This window comes from Rhinopithecus bieti, unplaced genomic scaffold (assembly GCF_001698545.2).
Source record: "Rhinopithecus bieti isolate Rb0 unplaced genomic scaffold, ASM169854v2 scaffold_33302, whole genome shotgun sequence".
Lineage (NCBI taxonomy): Eukaryota > Metazoa > Chordata > Mammalia > Primates > Cercopithecidae > Rhinopithecus > Rhinopithecus bieti.
Genome location: NW_016814366.1, coordinates 1,019,501 through 1,036,762, shown reverse-complemented (window position 1 = coordinate 1,036,762; position 17,262 = coordinate 1,019,501).

Below are 17,262 nucleotides of genomic sequence, written 5' to 3'. Positions count from 1 at the left end.
GAAGTTATGTGGATACATTTTCTGGCCATGTAAGATGTTGAGGTTGAATTAACTTGTGCAGGGGAATATTTTGAGGCTTGTGGTAGATATGTTGGGACCAAGGAGCCCAACTAGAGAATCTCTGTACTTATCCTCCCTCACTGTATGTGGAGAGAATGAGTGACTGACTGGGTTATTACAAAGCAGGCTTTGTATGGGGGCCTTGAGCTGCTTCTGGAGGATGTGGTTTGGTATCAATGTATTAGAAAATCCCTAGTCTGTAAGCTAGACTTTCCAGGGAAAATATAAAGAGAGCAATACTGATGATGAAAATAATAAACATTTGCTAAAAATGTATGATCCTCCAGACATTTGTACTGTCTTCCACGTATTACCCCAATCCATCTTCACACAGCCTTGGGAGGGAGATGCTCTTACTATCTCCATTTTACAGATGAAATCAAATCCAGAGACATTTAGATGACCTGTTTAAGTCACATGCTTAGGTTGTGGAGGGGCCAGGATTCAACCCCAGAGGGTATGTTTAGAGAGACTGAGGTGGGAGCTACTACAGGCTCTGCATGGTAATCTCCCACTTGAGTCTCTGGCTGGCCCATAGTGGAGCAGCAGCTCTAGGCCTGCAACAGCTGGATACTTTGGCTTATATTCACGGGGAGAAGACAAGGGACAGGGAGAATGAGATGTTGTACATCTTCAAGGAGTAAGACACTGAGAGATTTCCAGACAATATGGCTACACAGGGGACTGTTGGTCAGAGGCCCCTGGGCATGCTTTTCAAATCACGTAACCCGCTCCCACTTATTCTGACTCCACATGCATGTAGTTTGTTACCATACACAGTTTTGTGAATATTCATTTACATATATGCATACATATTTGGTAAAGGCAGGTATTCTTGTGTATAAATGCATATGTCTGCAAGTATGATATATAACATGTACTAATATATAAAGAGTGTATTTGAGATGTTATTATAAGGAGTTCAGATCTTTCCTGGGGTCACTTAGGAACTTTGAAAATGATCCAAAGAAATGTGTCTTGGGTTAGAACAAGCTGGACAGCAGATTAATGTTAATGATGTATATTCCTGCATTCATTCAATAAACATTTTCTGTCATCTACTACATGCCACATGCTGTGATGGGTGCTAGAGTATTGGAGATAAATTAATAGAGGTTTGGATAAAATGCTGCGGGTGTTTGGAGGAAAGAGCAGTGGTGAGGAGGGAGTGAAATAAAGGAAGGCTTCATGAGGGAGGTGGAATTTGAACCAGGTCGTGAAGAGGTAGAATGTAGACATGCAGAGATGTAGCAACCAATTCTTTGTATTAATGTAAATGTGGCAGCTTCCTTCCAAATTGTTCAGAGATCATGGTCATGTTCATCCTCCTTGAGTGCATGGCTTAACGTGGCTTTCTTTGCATTAGGTCTTTAGTGAAAAAACCTTTTTCCTTCACGAAAATGCCTTAACATTGATCTAACTCTATGTTGAGTTATTGTGATGCAATGGCTTGCTTTCAAGGTTTATAAATGTACTTTCTTCTGAACATAACAGCAAGTGATTTAGTTGAGAATCTAAAACTTCAGGAAACTTAGTTTTTGGTGTTTGGATAAATGCTATGTTAAAAAATTGAACTGTTGAGTCTGGATCCCCGCAGCAGGCCCGGCCCTGGTGCAGTGGTGGAGAGGGCTATACTGCATTTGCTTTCAGGGCTCCAGCTTGTGCCTTCTGAATCCTTTCTCCACACTTGATCACTGTCTACCTCCATGGTGTCTGTGCCTCACCTGCTTCTGGTCCCTAGGACTGAGAGTTCTCTCAGGCTGTCTCCCCCAATAATCAAATCGGTCATTTACACTTCAGTGTGAACATGAGTTGTTTGCCTGCTGAGTAGATATCTTGCTAGAAAAAACAACAAACAAGCAAACAAATTTTGTAAAATGAAAGTGTTGTTCATTATAACGTGAGTTTCAAGGCAAGTTAAGAAGATGAAAGAAATTTAGTTTGCACAGAAATCACACAAGGGAATGTAGGATTTTTCTGCCTCTCTAATACTAGCCTCCCTCCTGCCCCTTCGGCAGCAGTCTGTTCTCATAAGGATAAGGATATTCTCATAAGGACAATGATATAGATGCGTGTTCTACAGCCACATAGCAGGTGTATTTTTATAGCTCAGTTTTGCTTTATAGGCCTGAGGAGATGACACTGATTACATAGATATAGTCTATTTGTTTTTTAGTTATAAAATAAAGGATGAGTTGAACCAGCTGGGGTGAGCACATGTGCCTGAATCTTGAATGATGAGTAAGAGTTGCCAATGGGGAATGTGATCCAGTAGAAGGAACAGCGTCCACTGAGTACAGAAGTATACCCAGTGAAGCCATGGCTCATTTGATTCACATAAGCCAAGGCAAAATGTTCTCAGCTTCATGCCTTTCTGAACTCTCATGATCAGAATGGATGTCCATATACCCTGATCAAGTTAACAGAATAATTGTTGGGGCCAGTTGTGGTGAAAGGTGAAGAGCATTTGGGTTGAAATTAAACTTACTGGGTTCAAATTGTGGTCCTGCCACTTCCCACTTATGCAACTTTTGGCAAATCTAAGTTCTTCTGAGGTTCAATTTCCACACCTGTAACACTAGTGCATTAACATCTCCCTCATAGGGAATCAAGGGGATTAGATGAGATCATATATGGAAAAAGTCTGTGTAAACCCTTCACTGTGGTGTCCTGTTTGTATTATGAATATGGTGAAATTATAGCCATGTTAGTTCATGTGTCCGTTCTGTGAATGAGTTAGCAATGCTGAAACGTTCTTCCTTTCCAGAAAGAGAAGTGCTTCTAAGTTAAGACACCAAGTGAAGTAACTTCCATGGAGCTTCCTTTAGTAGCGAGTGTTCAAGTTCAGCCAGGGAACATATGATTTATGTGACTCACATCCTTTGCACAGAGTATACATGTATACACTCAGAACTCACAAGTCATTATGGATTAATCACTGTGCTAAGTCTTAGATATTCAGTATCTATTACCTTCCTTAAACTTCATAACAACCCAGAGAAGTAGGAGTTATTATCCTCATTTTAAAGAAGAAAACAGATTCAGAGATACGACTCAAATTTACCTTTTCTTTGACTCTTCCTAGGAATCCCCTTTGTTCTCTCAGTGAGGAAAAACTTTTAAAAAAGTGATTATTCTCAGTCTTGGCACTACATCAGAATCTATATTAAAAATACAAGTAGGCTCCTTTTATGGACTAAATGTTGTGTCCCCCAACCCCAAATTTACATGTCGAAATCCTAACTCCCAGTGTGACAGTATTAGGAGGCAGGGCCTTAAGGAGGTGAGGCCTTATGAGTGGAATTAGTGCTTTTACAAAAGAGAGCCCAGAGAACTCTCTTGCCGTCTTTCCACCAAGTGAGGATTCAATGAAAAGTCAGCAGTCTGCAACCCAGAAGAGGGCCCTCACCAGAACCTAACCATGTTAGCATGCTGATCTGACTCCCATCCTCCAGAACTGTGAGAAATAAATATATTTCTGTTGTTCATAAGCCACTTAGTCTATGATATCTTGTTTGGCAGCCAGAATGGACTGAGACAGCTCCACTCCAGCTACTGAATCAGAATCTCTGGGGTGGGGCCCAGGCATACACAAGTTTAGAAAGCATCCCAGGTAACAGTGAGGATGAGTTGAGAACCTCTATTGTGAGAGAGGATGGAGAATATACAACAAGAGAAGAGCCACGTTTTAGGATTTAAAAAAAGGAACAATCACATTCTTTTGGGGAGATCCACAAAGTCTTCATAGGGGAAGTGGCCATTGAGATAAACGTTGAAAGAAGGATTGAATTTTGGCATTGAAATTAAGTTAAGTGAGAGTGGGATTAGAGGAAGTAAAAAGCAAAGATATTGTGATAAGATATCTTGGATTGTAAGTGAAGAATAACCAGGCTCTGGGGGAATCAGCATAGAGTATATAAAGAGAAGCAGATTGGAATGGTAGGCTAGAACCAGATAGTGGAGGGGCAGGAATTAAACACCAAAAGGCCAGCAATGAGCAGACATCGTTGGTTTCTGAGCCATGTAACAATCTATGCTGACTTAATGAAACTAACAGGGCCACAGTAACTAGGATAGACTGGACTGAAGAGAGGTGATAAATAAGAAGAGCAATTAAAAGGTGGAGTAAGAGTTTAAGTGAAAGGTCGTGATGACCTGGCCCTAGTGGCTGGTCATGGATCTTCCTCTTGGTGTGGGGATGGATGGCGAAGAAATGAGGTTAAGGAAGACAGGAGGGAACCTGAGTCATCACACCACACATCTCCAAGGAGCAGCCAATCGCATCACAGGTACACATGAATAAAATGAAAGTTGCCTTGAGGCTGGGCACAGTGGCTCATGCCTGCAATCCCAGCGCTTTGGGAGGCTGAGGCAGGCGGATTACCTGAGGTTGGGAGTTCGAGACCAGCCTGACCAACATGGAGAAACCTCATCTCTGCTAAAAATACGAAATTAGCTGGGCATAGTGGCACATGCCTGTAATCCCAGCTACTTGGGAGGCCGAGGCAGGAGAATTGCTGGAACCCAGGAGGCGGAAGTTGCAGTGAGCCGAGATCCTGCCATTGCACTCCAGCCTGGGCAACAAGAGCGAAACTCCATCTCAAAAAAAAAAAAAAAAAAAAGTCGTCTTGAGAGTCAAAGAGTTCTCTTGAGGATGACAGATGGAATCAAGGCTAAGGCTGGAGCTGAAGGAAGTGGAGATCGAAACTGTGGTAGTGAATTCACCCCACAGATGAGGCTGATTAAAAGGCCTGCTGAGCAGCTGTGATGGTCCGGGCAAGTGAGAGAGTAGCTAGAGTGAGCATGGAAGAGCTCATCCTTATGGTGTTGATTAGCCCCAAGCATTTCCATTTCTGCCCCTGTATCTATTCTCCTCCCAACCAGAGGGTGTTGAGGATAAGAGAGAATGGAGAAAATGACCCATTCAGAGTCAACGACTGTCTGGAAACCAGTTTGACAGAGACCCACGAGAACAGATGGCAGAATAGTTAACATTTCCATTCCAGGCCACTCTGTGGTCTAGAGGCAGGAAGCTGCTAAGTGAATTTTGCCAAAACTCTCTTTTCTACTAAATCAATCCAGTTGTGTGGCTGGAATGCCTCCTTTTTCATTTTTCCTGAGGCACTGTCTTTTCTAAATCTTCTCCATTCTTGATTTTCTAACAATGTCTAGCTATAGCAAGATATTACTTCCCACTTCAAGTAAATGCCCTCATTTTCTCTCATTTTTACCACCAAAGTATTCAATTTCTTAGTGTGTCCATGGGGCTCTCTCTGTATCTCCACACCAGAACTATTCTCCATACACGTTCCGCCTCTCTTTCCTTTCCCTCACTGGCTGCTTCCTGTTTGCCTACATGGTTTCTCTGGTAAAACAAAATAAAACCAAACAAGACTTCTTTCTACTCTGCTAACCACTTGAGTTACTGTCCTGTTTACTTTTCCTCACTGTCAAATTTCTTGGAAGCCCAGTCAAGTGCCTCTACTCCTTCACACCACACACCCACTCCTTCTCACATCACACAACCATTCCTCCTCACATGACACAGCTGCTCCTCCTCATACCACATACCCAGTCCTCACACCACACATCCACTCCTCACACCACACATCTGCTCCTCACACCACATACCCACTCCTCGCATCATGTACCCTGGTCCTGACACCACACACCCGCTCCTCACATGACACAGCTGCTCCTCACACCACACACCCACTCCTCACACCACACACCCGCTCCTCACACCACACACCCGCTCCTCATACCACATGTCCACTCCTCACATCACACACCTGCTCCTCACACCACACACCCACTCCTCCTCACACCACACCCACTCCTCCTCACACCACATACCCACTCCTCACACCACACACCCACTCCTCCTTACACCACACACCCACTCTTGACACCACACACCTGCTCCTCCTCACATCACACACCCAGTCCTCACACCACACACCTGCTCCTCCTCACACTACACACCGACTCCTCACACCACACACCTCCTGACACTACACACCCACTCCTCACACTACACACCTGCTTCTGACACCACACACCCTATCCTCCTCACACTACACACCCACTTCTCACACCGCACACCCACTCCTCACACTACACACCCACTTCTCACACCCACACCCACTCCTCACATCACACACCCACTCCTCCTCACACCACACATCCACTCTTGACACCACACACCTGCTCCTCCTCACACTACACACCCACTCCTCACACCACACACCCACTCCTCACACCACACACCCGCTCCTCCTCACACCACCCACCTGGCTCCCATCACCCTTGGAGCCCAGCCAGCTGTCACTCACATAGGCCTGTTGGAGTCTGTTAGAATTCATCTGAATAAACTCTGTCTTATATCTATATAGTCCCCACAAGATTCTGTTCTCACTCCTCTTAATCCATGGTTCTCAATCTGATTTTATTTTCTAACCTAAAATGTCAGAAAGACACCACATATGCCCTTTGGTTACAATGGCTTGTCAGGGGCAGTGGATTAGTTTTCCGCAGCTGCTGTAACGTATTACCACAAGTCCGATGGCTCAAAACAAGACAAATTCATTGCCTCACAATTAATTCTGCAGGTCAGAAGTCTGGTGTGGGTCTCACTGGGTTAAAATCAATATGTTGGAAGTGCTGTGTTCCTTCCTGAGAGCTATAGAGGAGAATCAGTGGCCGTGTTGTTTCCAGTTTCTAGAGGCTACTGCATCCCTTGGCCTGTATTTCCACTTCTGCCATCTTCAAAACCAGCAATATCACTTCTTTCTAACCCTTCTTCCATCTTCATGTCTCTCCCTGATCACAGCTGGGGAAGGGTCTCCACTTTTAAGGACTCAGGTGATTTGATTGGACCCACTGAGATAATGCTAATCTCCCATTTCAAGGCCCTTAACCCAGATCACACCTGTAAAATCTCTTTTGCCATGTAAGCTAACATGTTCACGGATCAGGATGTGAGCATTTGGGGGACCATTAATCTTTCTGTTACAGGCAATAATACTCAATGAGAAGAGATGTGGGTAGTCAGTAAATGTGTAGACTGACTGCACAGGGAAGGGCACTTCAGGATTTGTGGTCTGCATGTGGTTTGAAAAGCCCTTTAGGAGATCATGCCCTACAATGCCAGGATAACCTGCACCCACCCTGGTCTCCAGTTTGACTTTCCACGCCAAGAATATATCACGTGAGTATTTACTGAATACTCATTATAAGTGAGGTACTGTCATAAAGGCTTTCATAAAGGCTTTTGCAAAGTCACTTTTATGTAAAGTTCTTAGGTATTGCGTCTTTTTAAGGCAATACAGAAACTGAGGATCAGAGAAGTTAAGTGAATTACCTGAGAGCATACACTAGTGGATGTGTTATGTGTGGCAGAATTTGGGAATCGAAGTTTGGTTTAATTTCAAGGCTCTTTCTGTTCAATCTCCACAAAGTCTTCTACTGGAGTTGACCTTCTGCGTAAGTAGCTTCTTTAGTTTAAATGTCAAATTAAGGTCATTATAGGACATTCTGAACATTCAGAATAGGAACATTCTGACTCTTTCTTCCTCCAAATTCTACAGATGTGGTTGGTTCATACATGAGGACCGAACATCAGAGGACCCTGAAGTGACAAGCCTAAGGTACTCACAGACAGTCAGTTTCTCCTTAGCATGGGTAATGGAAATCTGAAGACCTGGGTTTGACCCCTATCTATCATTTTCTTGACTTTGCACAAGTTTCTTCCTCTCTCTGTCTTGATCGCACATCCCTAATTGGCCACTTATTGCTGTGGGACCCTAGACACTTCACTCATTTCACATCCCTAAGTTTCAATTCCTTAGGGTGTAAAATGGTGGTAACAATAGCCCCAACATCTTAGGAATGTTGTGAAGATTAAATATGGATGTATAGAAAATGTTTAACACACAGCCTGGCACAGAGTGCAAAATAACAGATAAAAATTACAGTTCTCTGGCAATTAGACATAAAAAAAGCTTCACAGGATAGGAGCACTTTCTATATTACTATATTGTTTTACATTCTTATTTCAAATTCATGGGCTTTAAGGAGGTAATGCATGAAAGGCAATATAGAAAGTGTTGTTCAAATGATTTATTTTGTTTTAAAATCACTTATTTTAAGTAATCTAGTAGTACAAAATATACGCTCATTAAAATTTTTTTTTCAAACTATCAGAAGAAGTACGGAAAGTAAATGTGAAGCTTTCTAACCCCTTTTCCCCCTACTTCACTCTCCTCTTCTAGAGGTAACCAAAGTTAAGATTTTGAAATGTCTCTGTCCAGATATTTTTCTATGGCTTAATGCTTCCAGAGTAGGCTGGTGTAGAGCAGACGCAAACCAGTGGCCTTCAATGAAGTCATGGATGACTGAGACCTGTCACTCTTAGCCACGCTAGTGGTCATGATGCCCCTGTAAAACCAGCAGAGGGTGTCATAGTCTACTGGGGTATTTGGAGGGTGAACTGTTCAGTCAGATCAACAGTCTTCTTTGAAATAAGAATGTAAAACAAATAGATGCGATTTATCTCATTAAGTAAGGATGAGACCAGGGTTTGAACTAGGTAGGTTAGTGGGAGAACTGGACATTGGAGACTTGGCCAGAGCTCATTAAAATGAATAGTTTGCTTTAGGTGAGAATACAGAATGAGAAACTCCACAGTGGTCACAATGTTCCTAAGCACATGATGTTGTCCTCTGTTAACAGATTTTAATGCCAGGTTGTGGGTGGCAGTTTTAGTTTACTTGATAGGGCTATCACATTCCAAGTGTCAGTTCACCAACAATGGCTATCCAGGTGGTGGCTAGCTTCCCGCTCTCACAAATAGTTCTGTCATGGCTGTCCTACAAGTCTCCTGGGGATCACAGTCAGAACAAATACTTACAAGTGGGACTACTGGGGTTAGAATATAGGTATTCTTATAATACAGCCAGATTTTGCTTCACAATGGTTGCACCAATTAACAATTTTGCCCACTGTAAATAAGGGTTCATAGTCCCCATGTTTTTATCAGCACTTAATATAACCAGAATTTCTAATTTCTGCCATTTTTGGTAGGTATAAGTTGGTATCATTTTACATTGATATTTCATTGATTACTAGTAAGATTGGATATATCTTTATATGCTGTCGGCTACCCAGATTTCTCCTTCTATTAATAGCCAACTTATTTCCATGCCTGCATTTCTACTGGATTTCTTATCTTTTTCATGTTGATTTAAAAGAATTTCTTCCCTGAACCACCTATAAATCTTTCCTTAGTTTCGTATGTTGCAAACACTTTCTGTTTCTCATTTAATATAATTATTTAATTTCAATGTAATCAAACCTATCAGCTTTGCCTGTTATGATTTATGCGTTTTTGGTGTTATTTGAGATGTTCTTCCCCACATTATGATGGTCAAAATATTCTCCTATGTATTTTGTTCAATTAGTTTCACATTTCATATTGAAGTCTTTGATAGATTCAAAGTATAATTTTATGCATGGTCTGCATCAGAAATAATAAGCAAAATTATACTTTGATAATAGGTCCTGCATCGTTTAGTCTCATAAGACGGCTCAAATTTATTTCTTGCTTATGCTACATATCAATTATGGTTTGACAGAGGACCTCCCTCTGTGCATGGCAGTGACCCAGTTTCACAGACCTCCAGAGAAGCTGTGATCTTGAATTCTTTCTGTTGTCATGTTGGTTGAAAAAAACATTTCTAAGGGTTTTGCACAAGCAATGAAATGTTCCAGCCCAGAACCAAGCACAAGTCATAGTCCAGAACTAATAATGTGGTCCCATCCCACCGCAAGGAGGCTAAGGAGTATAATCCTTTTATGTGCCCAGTAGCTGGAATCCCACGGTGAAGCGTATCTGTCACTTGCACTTGATGGGATACAGAATTCATCTTTATTTTTTCCATGTAGTGCCTCCAAACAATTATTTGAGAATTCATCCTTTTTTTCTTCTAATTTGTAGTACTACCTCTATCATACCAAAAGCATGTTTCTGGACTTGTATTTAGTTCCATTAGCTTATATCTCTGCTCCTGTGTAAGGTTTGCACCACTGGTGTCACAGAGGTTTTGTAAAATATCTTAAAATTTTGTGGGACCCTCTCCTTCTTTGTTCTTTGTCAAAATTCTTGGCTCCTAGTGTGTATTTTTTTTTTAATAAATAAAAGCTTTGAAATCAGTTTTCCTTTCCCAAATAATGCCATTGGAATTTAGTTAAAATTGCATCCCATTTACAAATTAATTTTAGAAAAAATGTCATCTTTAGAGTATTAGGTCATTCCATACATGAAGATTATATTCTATTTTCCTTGTATATCTGTAATAGAGTCTTAAATTCCCATTTTTAAGGGGTTGTTCTGTTTTTGCTATGTTATTTCCTAAAGAGGTAATAGATTTTGCTGGAGCTATTAATATTTTATTTTCTATGTTTGACCTACTTGTTTATTGTGCATATATAGAATTGTAAATGATTTTGATGTGTTGATATACTTGGAAACATGGCAATTTTTCTCATCTTAAGAGTTTTGATTCTATTGAGGTTTTCTATGTAAATTATCAAATTATCTACAAATAATTATAATTTGGACTCTTCCCTTTTGATCTTTATACCTGTTGACATTTTCCTCAGCTTAATTTTTTTTTTTTTTTTTGTGGTAATGAGGTCTTAGTGATGTTGCCCAGGCTGGCCTTGTAATCCTGGGCTCAAGCAATTCTCCTGCCTCAGTCTCCCAAAGGGCTGAGATTACAGGCATGATTCACTGTTCATGGCCTCATCTCAGTTTTTGACAAGACTTCTAGGACTACATTAAACAAATATCAGTGATAGCAGGCATCCTTCTCTTATTCCCAGTATTAATAAGAAAGTACCTAAAGTTGCTCCATATGTGCTATATGGTGATGATGGAATATGTACTCTGTTTTCTCTGAAAGAGTTTGTGTAAGATTGGAATGATCTATTCCTTGACATGGACCTTTTGGCAAAACAAACCAATGAAACTATCTGGGCTCAATGTTTTCTTTGTGGGAAGATAGTTAAACCGTTAAAAAATTATTTTAGTAGTTATAGAATGATTAAGACTTCCTTTTGCTGTTAGTTTCTTTTTTCTTTATATATTTTTGAGATACTATTGACATATAGTGAAGTACACAAGTCTTAAATACACCGTTCAGTGAGTTTTGACAAATGTATAAGCCAATGTACCCCATATCTCATGAAGGAAGAGAATATTTCCATCATCTGAGTTCTCTGAGTTCTTTCTCACTCAAACAAAGTCCCTCCTCAGTGTCAACCACTGCTCTGATTTTGTTTCCTATATATTACTTTTTATAATCTTAAAGTACATATAATGGAATCAAAAGTATATATTGGCTTTTGTGCCTGGCTTCTTTTGCCTGGAATGATGTCTCTTAGGATAAGATAGACATTTTAATGGTTTTCAGATTAATCCATGTTGTTGTATATAGTACTAGTGGTAATATTCTATTGTATGAATATGCCACTATTTTCAGATTTGGACTATCATGAATAAAGTTGCTATAAAAATTCTTGAGCAAGCTTTTTTTGGTGTATTTATGTTTTCATTTATCTTGGGCAAACATGTAGAAGAAGTCATAGGGTGGATAAATTGTGAGCAATTTGATATTGTATGAGTCTTCCAGATGGTCTAGCTCCTCATCGATGTTTGGTGTTGTCAGTCTTATTAACATTAATTATTTTAGTGGATTTTTTTAGTGGTACCTTATAAGAATTTTATTTTCTTGATAACTAATACTGTTAAGTAGTTTTCGAATATGTTTATTGGCCATATATATGTCTTTCTTTGTGAAGAGTCTGATTAAAACTCCCATGCATTTTTAATTGCATGTGTCATTTTATTATTAATATGCTAGATTTCTTATACATTCTGAATAAAAATCCTGTAGGGTCCCCAGTTCCCCTCACTTTTTTTTCTGTGTCCTGACCAAAAATCAGAGTGCTTTGACCACCCTGTGACCTTGCCAGCTGCAGGGTTTTCACAGCAGTCTTGAAACCAAACCAGGAACTTGAAAATTCCCTGGTAGTGATAAAGATATCTAGGTTTACTGGAAAGAAACTGGCCCTGGTCCTTAGTCAAATTCTTTAAATCCTCATATAGACATATTACCCTCTCAATGAAGACATTATCTATGTAGGACACCCCTCTACCCTGATTGTTCTTTGACGGGATACACCGAAGAACTCTGAAAGTAAATACGCCTAATAAATGTGTTGGCCTTATCACCCTGGCATTTAGTGCTTCCTTCTTTGGAATCTCAACTGGCCCCATCTGGAGATAGTCTGGGGCACTTCCTTCAAGGAATTCCCTTGTTGCCACTTTTGGGGAACTCCAGTCAGGAGTTCAGCAGGATGAAACAAGTCCTTTGACAGACGTAGTTATTACAAGTGCATATTTCCCCTGAGATCTCATATTTCCATGGTACTATCAGTTTCCCTGGAATCTTTGAATAGGTGAAGGGCTGGTCTTGGCTTGTGCCCTTGATGAGCTTAGGGCTGGGCTAGAATTGAGGTACCTCAAGGCAGGGTGCTTATTGGTAAAGTCTAAACACAACCACTCTGATTTCTCATCTTCACTGGTGGGTTTTCTCCCCAGGAACCCATCAGAAACTTGGTCTTAGGCTCTGAGCATTTCTGGGGGCTGCTGCAGTGTCTGTAATATTCTAGCCTCTGAACTAAGGAAGACAAAGCCAAGATATTTTTCAGGAGCTGGTCAAACTGACTGTATACGTTTTATTAACTTTCCATCTTTTCTGGAATCCAGCATCAATTCTGTATTAATTTATTTAAAAACTTTTATTAAATACTTACTTGGATCTTGCATTATATTAGTAAAACAAACAAACAAAACAATAATACATAGCAAGTCCCCTGCCCCTTCCCCTGCCACATATCCTGATGGAGCTTCCACTGTAGCAGGGAAAGACAGGCAATAAATAGTAAAATGACAGGGCAACAGCTAGTATCATACTAAATGGGGCAAAACTGAAAACCTTTTGTTTAAGATCTGGAACATGACAAGGATACCCACTTTCACCACTGTTAGTCAACATGGTACCAGAAGTCTTAGCTAGAGCAGTCAGACAAGAAAAAGATATAAAGAGCATCTAAGTTGCAAAGGAAGAAGTTGAATTATCCTTGTTTGCAGATGATCTAATCTTATATTTGGAAAAATCTAAAGACTCCACCAAAAACTGTTAGAACTGATAAATTCATTAAAGTTGCAGGATGCAAAATCAACATACATAATTCAGTACCATTTCTGTGGGACGACAGTGAGCAAACTGAAAAGAAATGAAAAGTAGTCCCATGTACAGTAGTCACAAAACTAAATACCTAGGAATTAACCGAAGAAGTGAAAGATCTCTGTAATGAAAACTATAAAACACTGATGAAAGAAATTGAAGAGGACACCAAGAAATGGAAAGATATTCCATGTTCATTGATTGGAATAGTCAATATTGTTAAAATGTCCATAATACCTAAAGCAATCTACAGATTCAATACAGTCCCTATGAACACACCAATGACATTCTTCACAGAAATAGAAAAAAAAAAAAAAAAATCCTAGAATTTATTTGGAACCACACACACGAAACCCAGAATAGCCAAAGGTATCCTAAGCAAAAAGAACAAAGCTGGAGGAATCACATTACCTGACTTCAAATTGTACTACAGAACTATAATAACCAAAACAGCATGATACTGACATAAAACAGACACATAGACCAATGGAATAAAATAGAGATCCCAGAAATAGAAATAAATCCACACACCTACAACGAACCATTTTCAGCAAATGTGCTAAGAACATACACAGGGGAAAAGATAGTCTCTTCAATAAATGTTGCTGAAAAAACTGAATATCCATAAGCAGAGGAATGAAGCCAGACCCCTGTCTTTCCCCAATGTATGTTCTTGGCACTTTTGTCAAAAGCAAGTTTACTGTAGATGTATGGTTTTACTTCAGGGTTTCTTTATTTTGTTCCATTAGCCTATGGGTCTGTTTTTATGTCAGTACCATGCTGTTTTGGTTACCATAGCTCTGTAGTATAATTTGAAGTCAGGTAATGTGATTCTTTCAGTTTTGTTCTTTTTGCTCAGGATAGCTTTGGCTATTCTGGGTATTTTATGGTTTTGCATAAATTTAATACATTTTTTTCTATTTTTGTGAAGAATGTCATTGGTATTTTGACAGGAATTACATTAAATCTGCAGATTGCTTTGGGTAGTGTGAATATTTTAATGATATGGATTCTTCCAATCCATGAACATAAAATATCTTTCCATTATTTGGTGTCCTTCTCAATTTCTTGCACAAATGTTTCATAGTTTTCATCATAGAGATTTTTCACTTATTCTATTAGGTTTATTTCTAGACATTTTATTTTATTTGTAGCTATTGTAAATGGGATTGCTTTCTTAATTTCTTTTTTAGATTGTTTGCAGTTCACATATAGAAATGCTATCGATATTTGTATGTTGATTTTGTATCCTGCAACTTTGCTGCATTTGTTTATCAGTTCTAATAAGCTTTTGGTGGCATTTTAGGTTTTCCAAATATGAAATTTTATAATCTGCAAACAAGGATAATTTTACTTTTTCCTTTCAAATTTGGATGCCTTTTATTTCTTTCTCTTGTCTTGTTGCTCTAGCTTCCTTCTTAATTTCTTCATTGACCACTGGTCATTCAGGGGGATATTATTTAATTTCCATGTGTTTGTATAGTTTCTAAGGACTTCCAGTACTATGTTGAATAACAATGGTGAAAGTAGTCATCCTTGTCTTTTTCCAGATCTTAGAGGAAAGGCTTTCAGTTTTTCCCCATTCAGTAATGTAACCCACTAGCTGTGGGTATGTCACATAGGACTTTTACTGGGTTCAGGTATATTCCTTCTGTACCCAGTTGTTTGAGAATTGTTAACATGAAGAGATGTTGAATTTTATTAAATGGTTTTTCAGCATTAATGGAAAAGATCATATGATTTTTATCCTCCATTCTGTTGATATGATGTATCACAGTGATTAATTTGTGTATGCTGGCCCATTCTTGGATACCCAAGATAAATCCCATTTGGTCATGATGAATTTTCTTTTCAATGTGTTGTTGAATCCAGTTTACTAGCATTTTGTTGAGGATTTTTGCATCAATGTTTATCAGGAATATTGGCCTGTGTTTTCTTTCTTTGATGTGCCTTTGTCTGGTTGTGGTATCAAGGTAATATTGTCCTCATGGAATGAGTTTGATAGTATTCCCTCTTCCTTTATTTTTGGAATAGTATGAGTCAAATTGGTATTAGTTCTCTTTAAACGTTTGGTAGAATTCAGCAGTGAAGGCATTGGGTCCTGAGCTTTTCTTTGTTTGGGGACATTTATTAAGCTTTAATCTCCTTACTTATTATTGGTCTATTCAGATTTTGGATTTCTTCATGGTTAAATCTTGGTAGGTTGTATGTGTCTAGAAATTTATCCATTTATTCTAGGTTTTCCAATTTGTTGGCATATCGTTACTCATCATAGCCTCTAATGATCTTTTTCTGCAGTATTGGTTTTAATGTCTCCTTTTTCATATCTAATTTTACTTACTTGGGTCTTCTCCATGTTTTCTTAGCGGGGCAAAAGATTTGTTGCTTTTGTTTATATTTTTGAAAAGCCAACTTTTTGTTTTGTTGCTCTTTTGTATTTTTTGTTTCAATTTCATTTATTTCTCTTCTGATCTTTATTTTTTCTTTTCTTGTATTAATTTTGGGTTTTATTTGATCTTGCTTTCCTAGTTTTTTAGGAGGCATTATTATGTTATTTATTTGAAGTTTTTATACTTTTTTGATGTAAGCACCTACTGCTATAATCTTTTCTCTTAGTACTTCTTTACTGTATCCCATAGATTTTGCTATTTTGTATTTCCACTTTGATTTGTTACAAGACATTTTTAAATTTCCTTCTTAATTTCTTTATTGACTCACTGGTTATTCAGGAGGATATTGTTTAATTTCCATGTGTTTGTATAGTTTCCAAAATTCCTTGTTGTTGATTTCTGGTTTTATTCCATTGTGGTCAGAGAAGATAATTGATATTATTTCAACTTTTTTGAATTTTATAGACTTGTTTTATGGTGTAATATATGATCTATCCTTGGGAATGATCCATGTACTGAGGAGAAGAGTGTGTATTCTGTACCTGTTGGATGAAGTGTTCTGTAAATATCTATTAGATCCATTTGGTCTATACTGCATTAAGTCCAATGTTTCTTTGTTAATTTTCTGTCTGGAAGATCTGTCCAATAGCATATAGAAGTCTCCAGCTATTAATGTGTTAGGGTCTATCTCTCTTTTTAGCTCTAATAATATTTGCTTTATATATTTGGGTGCTCCAGTGTTTTGTGCATATATATTTACAATTGTTATGCCCTCTTGCTGAATTGACCACTTTATTATACCGTATAATGACTTTCTTTGTCTCTTTTTATAGTTTTTGTCTTGATATCTATTTTGTCTGATGTAAGTGTAGCTACTCTTGCTCTCTTTTGACTTTCGTTTGTATAGAGTATCTTTTTCTATCTCTTTATTTTCTTTTTTGTATTTTTAGTAGAGACAGGGTTTCACCGTGTTAGCCAGGATGGTCTCGATCTCCTGACCTCGTGATCCGCCCGTCTCAGCCTCCCAAAGTGCTGGGATTACAGGCTTGAGCCACCGCGCCCGGCTATCTCTTTATTTTCATTCTATGTGTGTCTTTAGAGGTGAAGTGTGTTTCTTGTAGGCAATAGATCACTGGGTCTTATTTTTTAATCCATTCTGAATCTTTTGACTGGAGACTTTAGTCCATTTACATTTAGTGTTATTATTGATAAGTAGGACTTACTCTTGGTATTTTGTCATTTGTTTTCTGATCTTCTCTTCCTTCCTTTGTTCTTTCCTATCTTCCTTTTAATAAAGATAATTTTCTCAAGTTGTATGTTTTAAATTCTTGCTTTTGATTCTTTTGTATATCTGTTGCATGGTTTTTGATTTGAGGTTGCCACGAGGCTTGCAAATAATATCTTACAATTCAGTATTTTAAACTGATGACAACTTAACACTAACTGCATAAACCAGCAAAAATAAAACTAATACAAACTGTACATTTTAACCTCATCAC